Source organism: Carassius gibelio, chromosome B19 (assembly GCF_023724105.1).
Source record: "Carassius gibelio isolate Cgi1373 ecotype wild population from Czech Republic chromosome B19, carGib1.2-hapl.c, whole genome shotgun sequence".
NCBI lineage: Eukaryota > Metazoa > Chordata > Actinopteri > Cypriniformes > Cyprinidae > Carassius > Carassius gibelio.
In genome coordinates this window covers 14,292,428-14,311,574 of record NC_068414.1, presented here as the reverse complement: position 1 = coordinate 14,311,574, position 19,147 = coordinate 14,292,428, and the positions used below count along the sequence as shown (strand labels likewise).

General features: G+C 39.0%; 1 long non-coding RNA gene across 1 annotated transcript; it reads right to left on the bottom strand.

Annotated features, from left to right (window-relative positions):
* Positions 1-10,097: 10,097 nt before the first annotated feature.
* Positions 10,098-12,346, bottom strand: LOC127978531 (uncharacterized). Its single transcript, XR_008158538.1, has 2 exons — positions 12,107-12,346; positions 10,098-10,327 (listed from the first exon to the last, which is right to left on the bottom strand). It is a non-coding gene; the product is annotated as an uncharacterized LOC127978531 (long non-coding RNA).
* Positions 12,347-19,147: the final 6,801 nt, after the last annotated feature.

The following is a 19,147-nucleotide window of genomic DNA, read 5'->3' as shown; positions in this document are numbered from 1 at the left end:
CAGGGCGGCGCAGAAGACCACCACAGCCGTGCGGCGCAGAAGACCACCACAGCCGTGCGGCCGAGACAGATGCCCACCAGGGTGGCGCAGAAGACCACCACAGTGGGATCGATGACACAGGAGAGCAAGTCTGGTTAGGCAAGTCTGAAACAGAGAACATGAACAAGTTAAGGGTGGCCTCCGTGGCCATGACAGGATCAGTCGAGCGCTCAGAGAGTTCGGCTGAGACGTAACGAGGCTCTGGTAGTTCAGCAGAGACGTGGAGAGGCTCTGGTAGTTCAGCAGAGACGTGGAGAGGCTCTGGTAGTTCCGCAGAGACGTGGAGAGACTCTGGTAGTTCTGTGGTGTTTAGACTGGATTAAGGAAGATCAATGGTGACTTGACTCTGCTAATGAAGATCATTGGTGACCTGACTCTGCTCATGAAGATCAATGGTGACTTGCATTTGTTCATGAAGATCAATGGTGACTTGCCTTTGCCCATGAAGAGATGTATAGTAACGAAGTAGAACTACTTCACTACTGTACTTAAGTACTAAAAGGCGGTATCTGTACTTTACTAGAGTATTATTTTTTTCTCCTACCTCCACTTTTACTTCAGTACATATATTTGTTAAATACTTTTACTCCGATATTTTTTTTATGTGCTGCATCATTACTCGTAACAATTATAAAAATGTTACGAATCATTCCATTACAAACCAACATTACCACTGCTAGAACTGTAGATGGCAGGTTTGATGAAGCTGACACATCATTGAGCGAATCAAGCGATTAAGTAGACTGCGCGTACTGACTGAACTGCTGTGAAGAGAGAGATGAACACTGAGCCGAGCCAGATAATGACTCGTTCACGAAAACCGATTGCATTGGTTTTCGGATCACCAGTAGTTCTTTCTGACAGTTCGATTCAGTAAACCGGTTGAAGAAAACATTTCACCGGTTCTTTTGTGCTCGACGTAATGGCGCCATTGGCGTTGACTGCAAGCCTTCGGTTTACCCGCGCTCATAACACCAGCACAGAATCAGTTCAGAATCAATCACCAAAAGAATCAGTTCGATTCAGATGCCTTGTATGTCAGTCTGCTTCATGCTGAATCACACATGCGCAGCATCATCAGCTCCTCGGTTCACGAATCAGACGCGTTTGACAGAAACGGTTCTTCACTCGTGAACGAGTCAGTCTGTTGTTCGTTATCTGGCTCGGTTTGGTGTTCATCTTCAGTTCTCTCTTCACAGTAGTTCAGTCAGTGAACTGTTTGAGTGCATGAATTACTTAAGTTAACAGCTTAAGTCATTTGTGGATCAATGCGTATTGAAGACGCGAACCGTTTAAAACGATTCAGTTCGATTTGGTGAACTGTTTCAAAAATATCCGGTTACATCAAGTGATTCGTTCGTGAACTGGATATCACAAACTTCTTTGTTTTGAACTCTCTCTCACGACAGACACGGAAGAGAAGACAATGATGAATAAAGTCGTAGTTTTTGCTATTTTTGGACCAAAATGTATTTGCAATGCTTCAAAAATTCTAACTGACCCTCTGATGTCACATGGATTTCTTTTATGATGTTTTTCTTACCTTTCTGGACATGGACAGTAGGGCTGCACGATGTGTCGTTTGAGCATCGATATCACGATGTACGAATCCACGATAGTCACATCGCAGGATGTGCGATGTAGGCTGTCGTAGTTGATTTGTTATTCATTAACTGTACGGGCCAGCTGCTTCCCGGCCCTTGACGAATGTGATTCGCGGATTAATTGCACAGCTTAACACTCATAGAGTGAAAGTTTATCATTGACAGGACTGAAAACCACATGCAAGTTTAACAGGGCAGAGAGAGAGCGCGAGAGAGACAGAGAGAAGAGCATGCGCGAGAGAGACAAAGAGAGAGAGCGCGCGCGAGAGAGACAGAGAGAGAGAGCGCGCGCGAGAGAGACAGAGAGAGAGAGCGCGCGCGAGAGAGACAGAGAGAGAGAGCGCGCGCGCGAGAGAAACAGAGGCTGTGTCCAAATTCAGGGTCTACATCCTTCGGAGGACTCATTTGAAGGATGTTACGTCACAGCGCCGCGACGAAGGCTGTCCAAATTTGTAGGATCCTTCAAATGCGGCCCACGAATGCGTCCTCCTTTTCCCCGAATTGGAAGGATGGGTGTGGTGGATCCTTTCACGTCCTACCTATCCCATAATTGTTTTCGGCAGGACGAAGCGAGCGGTAGCGGAGTATTATTTTCGATGTTTTTTAAAAACTGGCTTTTCAAAAATATATATTTTCAGTGGTTTTCTAGTTAGGCATTTTGTTTTGTTTTGTTGGGGAAGTCGTGGCCTAATGGTTAGAGGGTTGGACTCCCAATTGAAGGGTTGTGGGTTCTAGTCTCGGGCCGGACGGAATTGTGGGTGGGGGGAGTGCATGTACAGTTCTGTCTCCACCTTCAATACCATTACTTAGGTGCCCTTGAGCAAGGCATCGAACCCCCAACTGCTCCCCGGGCGCCGCAGCATAAATGGCTGCCCACTGCTCCGGGTGTGTGCTCACAGTGTGTGTGTGTGTGTTCACTGCTCTGTGTGTGTGCATTTCGGATGGGTTAAATGCAGAGCACAAATTCTGAGTATGGGTCACCATACTTGGCTGAATGTCACTTTCACTTCACTTTCACTTTCACTTTTAGCGTTAAGCTTTTTCTTTTTTTTTTACATTACGTGTATATGTAAAAAAAAAAAACGTTTACTTTCGTAAACTAGCTTCTTCCTTACTGCCTGTGTGAATATCCCCTTACACACAGCTTATTTGTTAGTGATTGAAGCTGTTTTTAACGCTTCTAAGGACGAAAGAGCAGACAGAAGTGTTTATAAAGCTCCGGGGAGAGAAACGGGTAAGGGACATAGACGTAAGGGAGGGAACTGAAAGAAGGGTAGGCTGTCCAAATTCACAAACACCGACTTCCGGTTTTTGCGGTCGTCGGAGGACCCCTCCTCTTTCAACCGGGTAGGAAGGATCCTAAGGAGGATGCAGACCCTGAATTTTGACATAGCTACAGAGAGAGAGAGAGAGAGAGCGCGCGAAATAGACAGAAAAAGAGAGCGCGCGCGAGAGAGACAGAGAGAGCGAGCCGTCTTCAAACAACATGAGCGCTCTCTTGCTCTCTCTCCCTCGCGCATATTAATGAATTGACACAATGGTGTCAATGTTTAAATCATTTAAAATGAGAATGTAAGTGTGCTTACCCCATTTTTGTTTGTAAGAAAAAATATCGCAATATATATCGCAGAAAAATAAAATATCGCAATGTAATTTTTTCCAAATATCGTGCAGCCCTAATGGACAGTATACCGTACACACAGTTTCAATGGAGGGACTGAGAGCTCTCGGACTAAATCTAAAATATCTTAAACTGTGTTCCGAAGATAAACAGAGGTCTTACGGTTTTATAATGACATGAGGGTAAGTTATTAATTACATAATTTAGCAAATTGGGCGAACCAACCCTTTAATCTGTTTTTTTGTTTTTCAAAAAGATACAGTCAAAGGAATTGTGAGTGTCCTTTAGGTTAATCATTTGAAATAATAAAAACAATATTATCAAACTTTTGACTACTTTCTTTAATAACTACATAACACAATACTTGTACTTTTACTTTCAGTACTTGAGTAGTAAATTTTAAAATAGACTACTTGCAATACTTAAGTTCAAAAAATTTTGAATACTCTAGTACTTCAACTTAAGTGTGGTGCTTAAAGAGCACTTCAACTTCTACTCAAGTCACTTTTTTGGTAAAGCACTTGTACTTTTACTCAAGTCTGGGTCTCTAGTACTTTACACATCTCTGGTGTCAACGGTGACCTGACCCGACTCTGGAGGGTCAACGGTGACCTGACCCGACTTGGGAAGCTGACTCAACTCTGGAGGGTCAACGGGAACTGTGGCTGTGGCGCTGGGCTGGCGACCATCTTGAGCTGTGGCGCTGGGCTGGCGGACATCTTGCGCTGTGGCACTGGGCTGGCGGCCATCTTGCGCTGTGGCATTCAACAGTATGATGAATAAATATTAATGGTAACACTTTACAATAAGATGCCATTTGTTAACATTAATGTATTAACGAACATGAATGAACAATGAACAATACATTTATTACACAATTTATTAATCTTTGAGTTGTTCAATGTTCATGTTCATAGTACATTAATGTTTACAAACTCAACTTGTGATTTTATCAATGCATTAGTAAATGCTGAAATTAACATGAACTAAGATTAATAAATGCTGTGGAAATATTGTTCATTATTATTTATGTTATTTATATATATATATTAACTAATGTAATTAACTAATGTTAACTAATGAACCTTATTGAAGAATGACCACAGATGAGGCATTAAGTGCATGGCACTGTGACCAACTTAACATTTTACAGAGTTTAATGTAGCAATGTGGTCGCTCAGTTTTTCAAGATTAGTTTTAATCGTGTAACTGTTCATAGATTTGAACAAAGAAAGAAATGAAGTGTTACTATGCATAGGCCGTATTGATTGCAAATACAAAAATAAGACGAGTAAAGAAAACGTGGTATTTATTAAAATAATCACCCTTTAAAAATAATCACTGACTCTGCTCATGAAGATCAATGGTGACTTGCATTTGTTCATGAAGATCAATGGTGACTTGCATTTGTTCATGAAGATCAATGGTGACTTGTCTTTGCCCATGAAGATAGTCGGTGACTTGACTTTGCCCATGAAGAACACTGGTGACTTGACTTGACTCCTGAGGTCTAACTGTGGTAGTGCATAACTCATGAGTGTCAACGGTGACCTGACCCGACTCTGGAGGGTCAACGGTGACCTGACCTGACTCTGGAGGGTCAACGGTGACCTGACCTGACTCTGGAGGGTCAACGGTGACCTGACCCGACTCGGGAACCTGACTCGACTCTGGAGGGTCAAATGGAACCTGACCCGACTCTGGAGGGTCAACGGTGACCTGACTCGACTCTGGAGGGTCAACGGTGACCTGACCCGACTCTGGAGGGTCAACGGTGACCTGACCCGACTCTGGAACCTGACTCGTCTTTGGAGGGTCAACGGGAACCTGACCCGACTCTGGAGGGTCAACGGTGACCTGACTCGATTCTGGAGGGTCAACGGTGACCTGACCCGACTCTGGAGGGTCAACGGTGACCTGACCCGACTCTGGAGGGTCAACGGTAACCTGACCCGACTCTGGAACCTGACTCGACTCTGGAAGGTCAACGGGAACCTGACTCGACTCTGGAGGGTCAGCTGTGGCTGTCATCTTGTGCCTTGACTCTGGACCGGCGGACAACTTGTGCTGTGGTGCTGGGCTGGTGGCCACCTTGTGCTGTGGCGCTGGCCATCACCCTTTAGTTAAGTATATGAACACAGAAAACCACTGTTAATAGGTTATATAATATTTCCCAGTCTATGACTAGTAAAATAATAACAATTTACTCTGATGAACACAGCTCTCCTCAGAGTAGCTGCCAGTGCTGCCTCTTCTTCTTGTGTGACAGGTGTTAGAGTTAAGGCACGATACTGCCACCTGGGCACTCAACCAGGTACTGTTACCAAGTATTTACATGTGGTGTCATCATAAAAGAACTGTTCATTTTAAATATTTCTTCAGAAAAATCCCCCTGCTCTTGCACATTCTCTGGTTTTCCAGCATCTTGTGCATATCTGAACATTTTCCAAAAGTGACTGTATGATTTTGAGATCCATCAATTCACACTGAGGACAACTGAGGGACTCATATGCACATAAGGTTAAAATGCTCACCGATGCTACAGAAAGAAAAAAGGGGGTTATTTTGTCTTATGAGAAACATGTAACTATCTTCTGTAGCCTCTGAAGGGCAGTACTAAATGAAAAAAAAGATATTTAGGCAAAATAGGTTTTTTCCGCGACTGCTGCTGGTCAAAGGAAATGCCCCATGACCCAGCCGGCACATGAACAACCTTCATCGTTGAAATATGGTTGAAATAAGGTCAGTTGTGGTTTCAACGTTGAAACAACGTTGATTCAACGTTTAAAGATGAACGGTTTAAAAACTTCCAGCACATGACCAACTTTCAACATTGAAATATGGTTGAAATAAGGTCAGTTGCTTTAATGAAACAACGTTAAAAATGTTTAATGCTAAATAGTTGAAAAAGGATTAACAAGCTTTTAAATTATTTATATTAAATTATTTAAGATTATTATTATTTTAATAGCATTTTTAAATATTTTAGTCATGATACCTATACTAAAATCTAAAGGTATATGTTAAATATTATCACAACAATTAAACTATATACATTTCGCTGCTTTATCACACTGAAAACAACTCCCATTGGTAGTTTTATTTTATTACTTCTATCATGATTGGTTAATCTGGCTGTCATTCAGGAAACTGGACAATGAATCGGTTGGCGCCTTTCTACATTTAAAATATGACCGTTATTGTCGTCTTGGCTGACTGTGTGAGCTGCTGGTGATTATAACTGACTGCTCGGTCGGTCCCAATTTATTTAATATTTTCCTGTAAATATTTTTTTATTTTGAGCGAATTTGAGTCGTGACATGTCAATGGAGAACAAAAACGGTGAACACAAGAAGGGTCAGGTGTTCTGAGAGGTGCAAACATGACAAAATGAGGTAAGAAAATCGCTATCTTTATTATCTTTTGAAAATAGTCAAGTATAACCTGAGTTTACAAATGGGTAGCTTAAAGGACATGTAACATGTATTTTTGCGTTGCTTTATCACAGATGATCAAGTTAGATGCTCACCTAATGTGATGCTGGTAAGTTAACGTTATATTTGTTAATCTGTCTTTTAGAGATTTTTCCACATTTTCCTGATATGAATCCCATGCTGTGTTATATATGTTTTTTATTCTTATAATAGTATCAAAGTGTTTTCTGAAACATATAAGTGCAAATATCGGTACAATTTTAACGAATTAAAGCTGTGGTAGGGAACTTTTGACGCTCTAGCGGTTAATAAACAGAACTGCTTGCGTCTTGCGGAAGAACATCGTAGCCGGAACTACTTCTCTCTGTTTATGTCTATGAAGAATCACAAAGGTACTGGGTAACTCCGCCGCGGTATCCCCAAAGCAATCTAAAATAGTCAGAATATAAACACTTATTATAGGTGTACCCTAGTGATTCAGGACAAGCTAAAAACACGGTTTGGAAAATGGATTCATGGTGTACTCGCTTATTATATATATTTTTCTACATTTTGAACACAAACAAAGTTACGGACTGCAGCTCTGGTTGTTTTTTTACCGGGAGCGATTGAGTTTCTGCAAATGGCAATAGGACCACTGGGAGGAGCCAGAGGAGCTTGATTTTTTTCCACAGATTATCTGTCTCATATTCTATTGTCAGGACATAATGACAGGTTTAATAAATATGTAAAAAATATTTTTTTTTACAAAAGTTCCCTACAGCATCTTTAATGAAAATGAATAGGATTGTTTAAACAGGGTTTATACAGAGATTCTTAAATTTAATTTACTACCTTTTTACCACCTATTTTACTACCATCACAATATTTTTACTACCAACACGGCTTCAAACTTCAACTGTAGCAGTGTTAAGTGAAGTGACAAGTAAAGATATGAAATATCTTTCCAAAATTAATTAATAACATATTTAATCACAATTTAATGAGGCAATATAACTTAATTTCAACACTGGGAGGGAAAGATAGAGAACCAGAGAGAGCGAGAAAGAGAAAGTCAGGAGAGGTTCTGTACGTGTATGTGAGTGTGCATGTGTGTAAGGGCAAGTGAGTGAGCTACCGTATTTTCCGGGCTATAAGTCACACTTTTTTTCATAGTTTGGCTGGTCCTCCGACTTATTTACCAAAATTAATTTGACATGAACCAAGAGAAATGAACTAAGAGACATGAACCAAAAGAAAACATTACCATCTACAGCCGCGAGAAGGCGCTCTATGCTGCTGAGTGCTCCTGTAGTCTACACTGAGCAGCATAGAGCGCCCTCTCGCGGCTGTAGACGGTAATGTTTTCTCTTGGTTCTTGGTTCTAAATAAATGCGACTTATAGTCCAGTGCGACTTATACATGTTTTTTCCTCATCATGACGTATTTTTGGACTGATGCGACTTATACTCAGGTGCGACTTATAGTCCGAAAAATACACGTAAATAAAAGTAGGCTATAGGCTAATCCATAAGAAATGCATTTTTCTCCGGCGTGTTCACTACTGCAAATATCGCGAGTCAGATCGCGTCACCACTGCATGAGAGAGAGAGAGACACACACACACACGCAAGGTCTCTCCTTCTCTGCCGTGCGCTCGCTACACGGTTTGCATGCGCGCTTTTGCCCGCTCGCTCGCTCTAGATTCGCAGGAGATTTGAACTAATTTCCAGGCATCTTAACATTACATAAGGCAATTGTAATATTTTTTTAATACTATTTTGGTATGATGAACATTCACCCGCCAGTGTGGCAGATAGCCTTTTGAGATTTACACACCAAACGGAAAATCTAACCGCACTTGGCGCTTGGCGGGTGTTAATTTCGGACCCAGGCTGCGGGCCAATAAAAACTGGACCGCGGGACGCAGTTGGCCCGCGGGCCGTAGTTTGGACACCCATGATATAGACCCAGTTAGATGGGGCTTCGAAAATTTACTACCTCGTCAGATGACGTTTACTACTTTTTACTACTTTTTACTGGCCTTAATTTGACATAATTTAATTTACTACCTTTTATAACCCTGCATAAACCCTGTTAAAGTCATGGTTCTCAAAGTGTCAGGCCCCCTCTAGTTGTTAGGCAGGTGAATCAATAAATTAAACTAATTAATGTTAATACATTTTAATTTAATCTTTGAGTAAGGTTTTTTTTTTCAAATTTAAGTATGTTACAGTTAATGTACAGTAGTTTTGTAACTTTTGTTACATAATTACATTTAAAATTACATTTTAATTTAAACTTTTTTTTTTTAATTTACCTGTACGTAAGCACAATGTAGTGTTATTGTTCAAACTGTATTTACCATGGTAAAGTCAAAGAGTATAGAAGCCCAAGAGGCGAAACTCAATAGAACGCTCCATAGCAACAGTTGCCCCCATGACGTACCGGCGCGGCCGCCATTATGGACTGAAAACTGAAGAAAAACGCTGAGAAATAATGCGAGTCAATGGCACTCAAAAACTTAACATAACAAAAACTTAACATATCTTAATTTTTTCTGGCCATCATATCTAAATATGAAAACAATTTAAAATACATTAATGAGGATGACCAACGTTAAATGACAGAAAATATACGTCTATGTGTCGGTTATGCATGGCCTAATTACCCTTAGGAAAATAGTATTTTGGGACAAAATATTATTATAGAAGTACTATAAGACTACTATAGAAATACTATAGCGGCTCTAGGATATTATAGAGGTATTGCAGAACATAACATACTTCTGTGATGTTCTGTAATACCTCTATGATATTTTTAAGCTGCTATAGTATTTATATAGTAGTCTTATCGTACTTCTGTAGTATGTCCCGAATAACTATAGGCCTAGTATTCCTATAAGATTACTATAATATTTTGTCCCAAAATACTATAAGATTCCTATAGTACTTTTTCGTTAGGGTATGTCCCCCATCGAATCGGCTTCATTAGCCTACCACTTACGGTTTGCAAAGATACAATTATAAAATTACTGCAAACCTTTAATCTATCAATATTTATGTTCTATTATGCATTTTCCTTGTTACGTGAATAACAGAAATTCATAAAATAATATATATAGGGAGACACACAGTAATAAGATTTATTCAAATGTTGATTTTGACATTAGTGAACATCAACATATATTTGATTTGGAAAAATATATAAATAAATAAATAAATAAAATTATAAATGAGCATTTCTAAAGACAGTTCATCTTTTACATAGAATTTCACAAAAATATTAACAACTTGTTTTTCAACATCTTCAGTGAAAGTGCACACACATCTGTGAATGTCCTATTACAGACGGAAAGGTACAAAAAAAAGATGTGCAATCTAGCAAGTGTACACATGAACTATAAACAGTAAAAAAAAATTCTTTTTGTGAGAGAAGAGGCACTGACATAGAATGGAAGCATTAGTCAAAATATGTGTATAATCTAGCAAATGAACACATGAACTAAAAAAGAACTTTGACCATCAGATGGTCTTTTGAACTGGCTGCTGTGGAAATGGGCACTGCACACCCTGTAGGTCAGATGCAGCTGATCCAAAGGTATGCCATGAAGGGATACATTCCTTAGATTTTGGACCCACCTGGCACACCTGCAATGTATATATATGAAACATGATGAATGTTTTCAAGTGTCAAAATTATTTTGAACAAGAAAATAGCACTGCACTTCATGCAGAAATGCAGAGACTAGGCTATGCAGAGACTAGGCTGTCTGCATATTTGTCTGGTAATTGGTAACAACATTAATGTCCATGCACTTGGGTTTGACTGGAGATAATATAATATGAACATTTTGAAAAATGCATTGATCTCAGACCTATTGCCTCTTTACTCTAGTTGTCATTTTCCACAGTACATTTGATGCTACTGCTCAAATGCACCTTTGCAATAGAGGTCGGGATCGTTGCGTCACGTCGCAATGCATTGTGGGAGTCGCGGTACAGAAGTAGATGTATAGTAGGCATTAGGTAACGTTGGTCATTTGGTCATTAATTTTGATTATTTTTTGGAAAATGGTTCAGTATTGCTGTATTGTGAACTGCTGTAATCGGTTTCATGATCGACAGGGCAAACGCCTCGTGAATCTTATTAGTTTTCAACATTTTCCTACTTGGAAAAAAAAACACAAGGTGTCTGAAATCACCAAGAGGCGTCAGATGGCTTGGGCCGCCGCTGTACGGAGGGAAACCATCACTTTCGATAATATTATAATACATAGTTATGGTGAGACATGTTGTGTATGGTCTCTCTCTCTCTCTCACATACACACACACAAACTCAGACACAAACACATTACGCTTTCTCTAGTTTTTGGCCAGTAAGGGAGTCAGTTTAGTGTCTGTATTTTTTGTTTAAACATTTTCTTTTGACCCAATCCTGAACTTAATTTGCTTTTTGATATTTTCGTGCTGACTGTATTTAACAAATTTGAACAACTTGTTTAAAAAAAATAAATAAAAAAACTGGAACGAACTTCAAAATAGGAAGTTCAGCGTCTTGTTTTGGTGAATGGTGGGTTGTGTCTGAGGTGAATGTTCGTCAATATTATACCGGATTACAGAACTACCGGAGGAAAACAGTGGATTTTTGCAAGTATAGGTGAGTAATTACTCCTGAAGTGTAACAAACCCGCATAGACAAGCTTCATAGCTCGCAGAATCTGATAAGTGTGTGTGTATGTGTCACCACTGATGCTTGGTTAATGTTAACATTTCCTTAGTGAGAAAGGTTGTTTTCTCCACGTTTAATTTGCAGATCCATTTGTGATCTGCAGGTGAGCCTCCAGTGACTTTTTAAAAAGTGAAAGTGACATTTTTAAATTGATCGGAGGTGTAAGCGCTCACTCCACAGACCCGGTAGGAGAAATTATCAGGGAAACTGAGGCTTGGTAAACTTTCATGTGTTCATAGGGATCGATTCCGCCTACAACATCTTTTTTTTTTAAGTAGCGCTGTTTGGCTTCATTATTAAGTTTGTCCGTATAGGTATAGGCAACTTTTTTTGTCACGTTCTATAACTTTTTCTGGAGACTGGCTATTATCTTATTACAAACCTGCTTTGCGATGCCTCTAAAATGGCCGCCGTACCCACAATGCACCATTCCATGACGTCTACGCCCGAGCTCTATTGCTGATAGACCGTGACCGTCAGACACATCATTGAAGATCATAGCATTAACTTCTGTTACAAAATAAATGCGATCGAATAATACGTCAATCATTAGTTTATAAGGCAAACTTGACAGAGATGCACTAGCCTAGCCTAACATTCATTCAGATTTACCAACGCTTACAATGCTGTCATTCACGTTCAACATTCAAGTTAAATCACAACATCATTAAAATATTTCCACTTATATGAGTTATTACCTTTGTGCATCCTTTGGAAATCGATGAAATGGCAGATCGCTTCTGGTGGACTGCTACATTTTTGCAACTGATTGCTGAACACTGCTTGCGTTTTGACCACTTGCTCATCTTCTTCACAGTTTGATTGTGTAACGATTTCAGCAGCTTTCAGTCCATAATGGCGGCCGCGCCTCCGCAGCGCCATCTACAGACTGTTACCCATAACACAACAGAGTTTCGCTTCTTGGGCTTCTATACACTTTGGTAAAGTGTCTGACAACAATTATATTAATTGTTGTCAGACACTTTACCAAAGTGTATAGAATAAATAAAATTGCCAATTTTTTTAACTGTAGAGCTGTAGCTGAATAGTTAGGCCTACTAAGCTGCTGAAATGTAATGTTGGTCATTATGGTGGAACTTAGTATTTAATAACAAATATTTTCTGAAGTGATATTTGGTATAAAAAGTTTGAGAACCAATGGTTTAAAGAAATGGTATAATATGAAATCCTGCTTTTTAAGAACTTTTCAGTAGAGTTCTTCTTTCCCCTTGTAGAGTCATCAAGGATCCAGCTTGTTCTTGAAACATTGGTAAGAAATTGTTCATCTGCTACATTGCACTGTCACTTCTGGTAGAGATTCATTAATCTTTTGTGATAGGTTTTTGATTGTGCTTAGTTTAATAAAAATTTACTGAATTTGATTTTACTTATTTTCGGTGTTGGAATAACGGCGTTTAAAAGAACGGCGTTAGGTAACGACGTTATTTTTTCTGTAACGGGGTAATCTAACTAATTACTTTTCCCGTTGTTACAACGCCGTTAACATTACTGAACGTTAAATGCGGTGCGTTACTATGCATTGATTTAATAAACTATGCAATCCGAACGGACCCCTGGCTCACACAGCGAGTGAGCAGGTGGGTTAATGACGAGATAAGCAGTTGTGATTGGCTAAGGCAGAGTCATGTGTTTCATGGTAGCCAATCAGAGCCAGTGTTTTTACACACATGCCGGCACACGCGGCTGCGCCAGCGGCGCCAAACACACACACACAACACACGCAACAGCTACACAGAGATTCGCAGCAGAGATGGCGAAATGGCGAGTCAGGAGCAATCTGATGAAAAGTTGGCATTTTCAAGGTGAAGATATAAGCACTACTTCAAATTCACTGTGGTCAAAGGCAAGAATGTGTATGTAATGTGTACATGTAATGTGTGACACGCATCTACAAAGCTAGTGGCCAAAAACACTTTTCTTACAAAGATAATGCTTTAAGTGCAGGATAAAACTCTTGCTGTCTGTTGACGTGCAATAAATATTGAAAGTTATGTACCTGTCTGTTCTACTCATTTCAACTTACTTGTGAAAACTGCAAAAAAAAAAAAAAGTACAAATTCTCTGACATGTAGCAACTTTATTTTTTTTACACTAACGCAAATAGTTACTTTCCCTGGTAACGAGTTACTTTTATTATAGAGTAATCCAGTTACTAACTCAGTTACTTTTTGGAACAAGTAGTGAGTAACTATAACTATACTTTTTTAAAGTAAAGTTCCCAATACTGCTTATTTTACTATGACTGTATTGCTAGTGTTCTGATTAAAACAGTGTAACTGGGGGCTCTGAAAACACTGCTTGTGAATAATTTGTTAATATTGTACATTTTCATCTGAATACATTAAATAAGTGTTTAATGAATAGTGTTGTCCACTTTGTTTGCAACCTCACTGTTGCTGAACTGTAAAGTGAAAATATTGTGTGATTTATTTTGTATTTAGTTTTCAGTTAAATATATTTCACAATATCAAAGTTATTGTGAAACATTGTGAACATACCTAAACTCACTAGTTCAATCTTATCTGCCCTCCAGAAGTTTGCATTCTGCAAGTGAACGACGCCTTGTGGTGCCATCCCAAAGAAGTTCAAAATCACTCTCAAGGACCTTTTCCTGGATTGTGCCCAACTGGCTGAATGACCTCCCAATCTCAATTTGTACAGCTTTGACTCTTTACTCATTTTCAAGAAACATCTAAAGACTCATCTTCTTCACCAGAACTTAACCAACTAATACTAGCACTTTTCCTTGTTTTCTTGTCTTTCATATATATATATATATATATATATATATATATATATATATATATATATATATATTAGGGGTGGTGAAAAAAATCGATTATTGATTAATCGCGAGTATGTTATGGACGAGTATGAATCGATTATTACATTTTCAAAAATCGATTTTTTTTTTTTTTTTTTTTTTTTTTTTTGCATTATTTTATTTTGTAAAAAAAAATTATACCGGGAGTTGAACGTCACGAACGCGCCCAGTTCCAGTTAGCAAGTTGTGTAAAATGGAAAAACCAGGAGCGAGCAACCAACCGAACCACCCAGCTCCGTCTGGGCTCAAAGCAAGCGTGTGGATTTATTTTGGTTTTCATGGCAGGAGCTCTAACCCTCTTGGCGCCATGGTCGAGTTTACTCGACAAGATGCGGCACTGAATAAAACGGCCGATTTTGTCAAATAGGGTGTCACATTTCACGCGACCTCCCCTGCACCAGATAGCAGACATGTAATACTTAATCTCTGACTCAACAAAAACGTAATGCTCCTTAACAAAATATTCGAGAGCGCATTGAATCAGTGCGAAAAAAAAGCGGAGCTACTGTGAGAGTGAGCCATTTTATCTGACCAATGTTGTCAACGTCAGCGAGTATTGGCATTACATTATTATTATTATCATTATTATTTTTATTATTATCTAATGGCATCAATAAGGCTTCAATAAACCCGCAATGAAGTGTTGGGACTTCTATTCGCGGACACTGATTCTGAAGGGGAATATCTGTATCCAGAAGATGACGGTGATATTGAAAGTGAAAGTACACCAAGCACAAACGGTGAATCCTTTGCCCAATGTAAATGGTCCTTTGCCAAATGTCAGAGGTGTGAACAATGTTTGCAGGGGTCGGAGTGTTCATTGCGAAATTAGCAGGCGTGTTAGTGTTGCGGGGACGAAGCGGGAGATTTTTTCCGCGCTAGACATGTATATTTGTCTTCTGACCGCACCTCTCCGCAATCGCGGTGACAGTATTGTTGTGGAAACTTTGTCTAATGCCTCTGGGTATGTTAGACGAGGTCGAAGTATTCATAGGACAGTTAGGAGGCAAGGTGGGGAGTCGCAATGACCCTGACAGTAGTCCGAGCTGTGCACACTCGGCGCGTGCGCGAGGCAGATCTGGCCGCGCTGCTCATAGCAGAAGCAGAGGCGATGTGACACGGGGCATAGATTTTGAACTAAAAAGGTCTTGTCTACTTGTGTTTGTGTGTCATATGAATAATATATATGTGCCCCATACATGGAATCAGAGTGCCTGCTGCATGTAGTAAACTGAAAATCCCAACCGCTACATGCATTCGGTTTGTTTCTACCATTTATTAGTAATGATTTACACAGTTTGTTTACTACTTACTGTTGTGAAATGGAAAATCAATAATCGTTAATCGAGAATCGTTAATAATCGAAAATCGACTGTAATCGAATCGGGACTTCAATAATCGTAATCGAATCGAATCGGGAAATCAGACAGATTAACCACCCCTAATATATATATATATATATAAAAACTGGCTATGCGTTCTGTACTAGACTAACTGAGACTTGTCATGGCACTTCTATCCTGTTGTTGTTCTCTTGTTGACCTGATTGCTTCAATTGTTCTCATTTGTAAGTCGCTTTGGATAAAATCATCTGTTAAATGATTAAATGTAAATGTTCATACAGGACGGTACAGAAAGTGCACAAGTGGGAGAGAGTGGAGAGGACAGCGTCAGAAAGGACCTAGCACTGGGACACTTTCAAGGATCACCCAAAGCACAACCACACTGTATGCACGAGGCTGCTGGTTCTAACATTTTAGAGTCCCCTGCGGTAGAAATCTCATTCTGCATTCCCCACGGTAAAGAAGACATAGTCGGGGGGGGGGGGTTCCCTTTAGAAATCAACTGGTTGAAGGTTCCCTTCTCAAACTGCAGCACATTTTCACTGCACAAATGTACAAGTCTCTTGTAATGAGACACATTACTAAAACGTGTTTTACAAGTGCTGCAAAAAATATGCATTTATATGCAAAAACATTTTACAAAAACCCTTAAATATTGTATTTGGATTGTTCTACATGTTTTTAACAATACATCCATGTATACTCTGCATAATAAAGTTTGGGATAATTTTCATCTGTTTTATACAGTATGTTTCCAAAATAAAACTTGCGGTTTTACAATTTTGAGCATGTGGTAGTTTTTTTTAAGTTGACTGTAAAGCCATTGCTGCCAGTCCTTTGATTTTTAGCCTTGCCTGTACCGTGTTGATCTAAATGCCAACCAGGATCTAATTGAACATACAATTGTGTCTTTATACCTGGTGCAAGGTACGACGGTGAAACAACGTCGTGTTATCCACGTTGATTAACTTAAAAATCAACACCTCTTTCAGCTTTTATCCGAGGTCTGCAGAACGACCCTCATTCACCCGTAATGCAGCTAAGGCGGTGAAATAGCGTCGCGATTTCAACGTTGATCCAATTTGCAGAATCGAAAGGTAATTCAACGTTGATTCAACCCTGGTACTGACGTTGTTTCAACGTTGAAATGCCGGCTGGACAACATGAGAATTGATGTAAGGAATAAAACTAAATAAAATATTTCAGTTGCATAGCCTACTGCATCTATATCTTATATAAAACCTTTATATAAAATACCTAACGTCTGTTCTGTTCGCATGGTTCGAGTCAAGTAATTTCGCCCCAGCCACATGAGCGCATTCAGCCCGTTCTCTTCAGTCAAATAACACGACTGTACACTTTCCAAACGTCAGATAACTTTACCAAAAATGACACGAAACAGGCGGGAAGGGATATTTTTGAAAATATGACTGCAAATTATTGTTTCTTCGCGGAGTTCGCGCGTTATGCATAATGTCTTTTTGCGGACAAGCGATGCGGGAGTCGTAAACGAAGTGTGCACACAGACGACACAGGTATTTACTTAACACAAAATATTTCTGTTGGCATGAAACGTTAACCATGGACATATATCTGGGATTATTAACAGATGCGATTCGAATACAATAAGGCCTATACAACAAGTATTGCAATAATTCATATTTAGGTCCACACACAGGAGAATCTGAGAAACAACAGCTAAAGCGTTACATTTGGATAGGAATTACGTTCTTTATAATGTTGCGTCACGTGTTAATTAAAGTTCAAAGACTGTTTAATTTTGTTAGCTCTGAATGATGCACATTAAGTTATAGTAGCTAATGCTAATAACAAAGTATATTATAACATTTAGCACACAACATAATCATGTTATAACACAAAGCGAATTATATCATGCTCATATAAAGCCCCTGTATTCAGATTTCAAAACGACATTTGCAATATTAATAATGTCTCGTCTGTCCGCTGATGTCTAATGCTTGCTCATTAAGATTAACATAATTATTTCACGCTTTAAATTAAACAGGTAAAAAGAACTAATTTACCTGGCTGTTCATGAAGTTTGCGTTGTAAGTGTAACGTACAATACAAAGAGACTTTCCTATTAATTTAAAATCCCAAAAATGGCTGCGGGGAGACATTTAATGTTTACTCAAGAGCAATCAATGGTTGCCAGGGCAACTCTGACACGTCACTATGGAATGTTCGTGGATGACGTCACTTTGGGCCGCTATAAAAGCTGATTTGGAATTGGAAAATTTTATTTCATCGTCGCTTGTTATGCGAGTAATATCACTGAGTGAATATCTGTCTGAACGAGTACGAAAATCTTGCTTAATCGTCTTTTCAAAAAAGACCAGAAATTCAGTTTGAAAATATCAAACGGCTCAAGAGCGATCTCTCTCAGAACTGTGTAAACGAGAACTGTTGAAAATCTCTGTAGAACAAGAGTTCTCCTTTAGGATCAGAGATGACTTTTAACAAGAATACATCTTTTTCATCATCATCTTCATCGTCCTCAGTTGTGGATGAAATGTCAGAGATGTCGCTGAGGAACACATCTCTGGACTCATCCGATGAGGATGTTTCCTCCAGTCACTGTACTGACAGGCTTGTGAAACATCAACTGCTGATGAACAAATTCCTGGACCTTCAGTACAGAGCCCGAGAGCGCCAGGAGGAGTTTCAGTCACTGCTGGAGCGATTTAACTATATACGTTAGTAATCTGGTTTTAGTTATACACTTATACACATGTAGTTCAGTAGCCTACTCAGACCAATGAGTCGAATAGAGTGGTCAAGTTAATGGTCTTTAATTGGCCTGATTCTTCAAGCCCTCACAAAAAACTAGAACTTCAAATAATAAAAAAAGAATACAAATGAATCAGACACTCATATTTAGGCATGTATTGGTATTCAGTTGTACCTAAATGCATTACAAACTGATTAACCAGTAAAAGTAACATTTTAAAATTGATAATAAAATAAAAATAATAGAAGAAATATTCATAATTTTTGTGTTTAAAACTATAAAATCAATTATAATATTCATGGCTTTTTTTCTTAATTTTCAAACATTAAACAATCGACCCTTAACCTTATTTTTTTTGACGGAGAACTGTAGAAAGCCCTTAAAACTTCTCTTTTGTTGACAAGCATTTCAGGAAAAATTAATGATGCCTAATGCATTTACAGATTTACTCTAAAGCCCCAAATTGGGATCAGATGCAGAGATGAGATCTGCACTTGACTTTGAGACAAGCAGCGCATATATTTAATTAAATCACAGCCTTAAATCACAGAGATTTGACAGTGACAACAAGCCATTTAATGATTCCAGTTTAATTTTGATAAACTGTGCAACCCTAAGCCATATATTGATCTGCTTTTTAATATAATCTAACTTTACTTAACAGTTAACGGTACTTATGTTTTACTTCTTGCAGAGGAATCGCTAGAATGGGAGATTGAAAAAGTGGAGAAATCCATGTTCAGCATGGAGTGGCTGGAGGACTTGCAGAAGATCATTGATGAGTTCCAGGCCAATATGG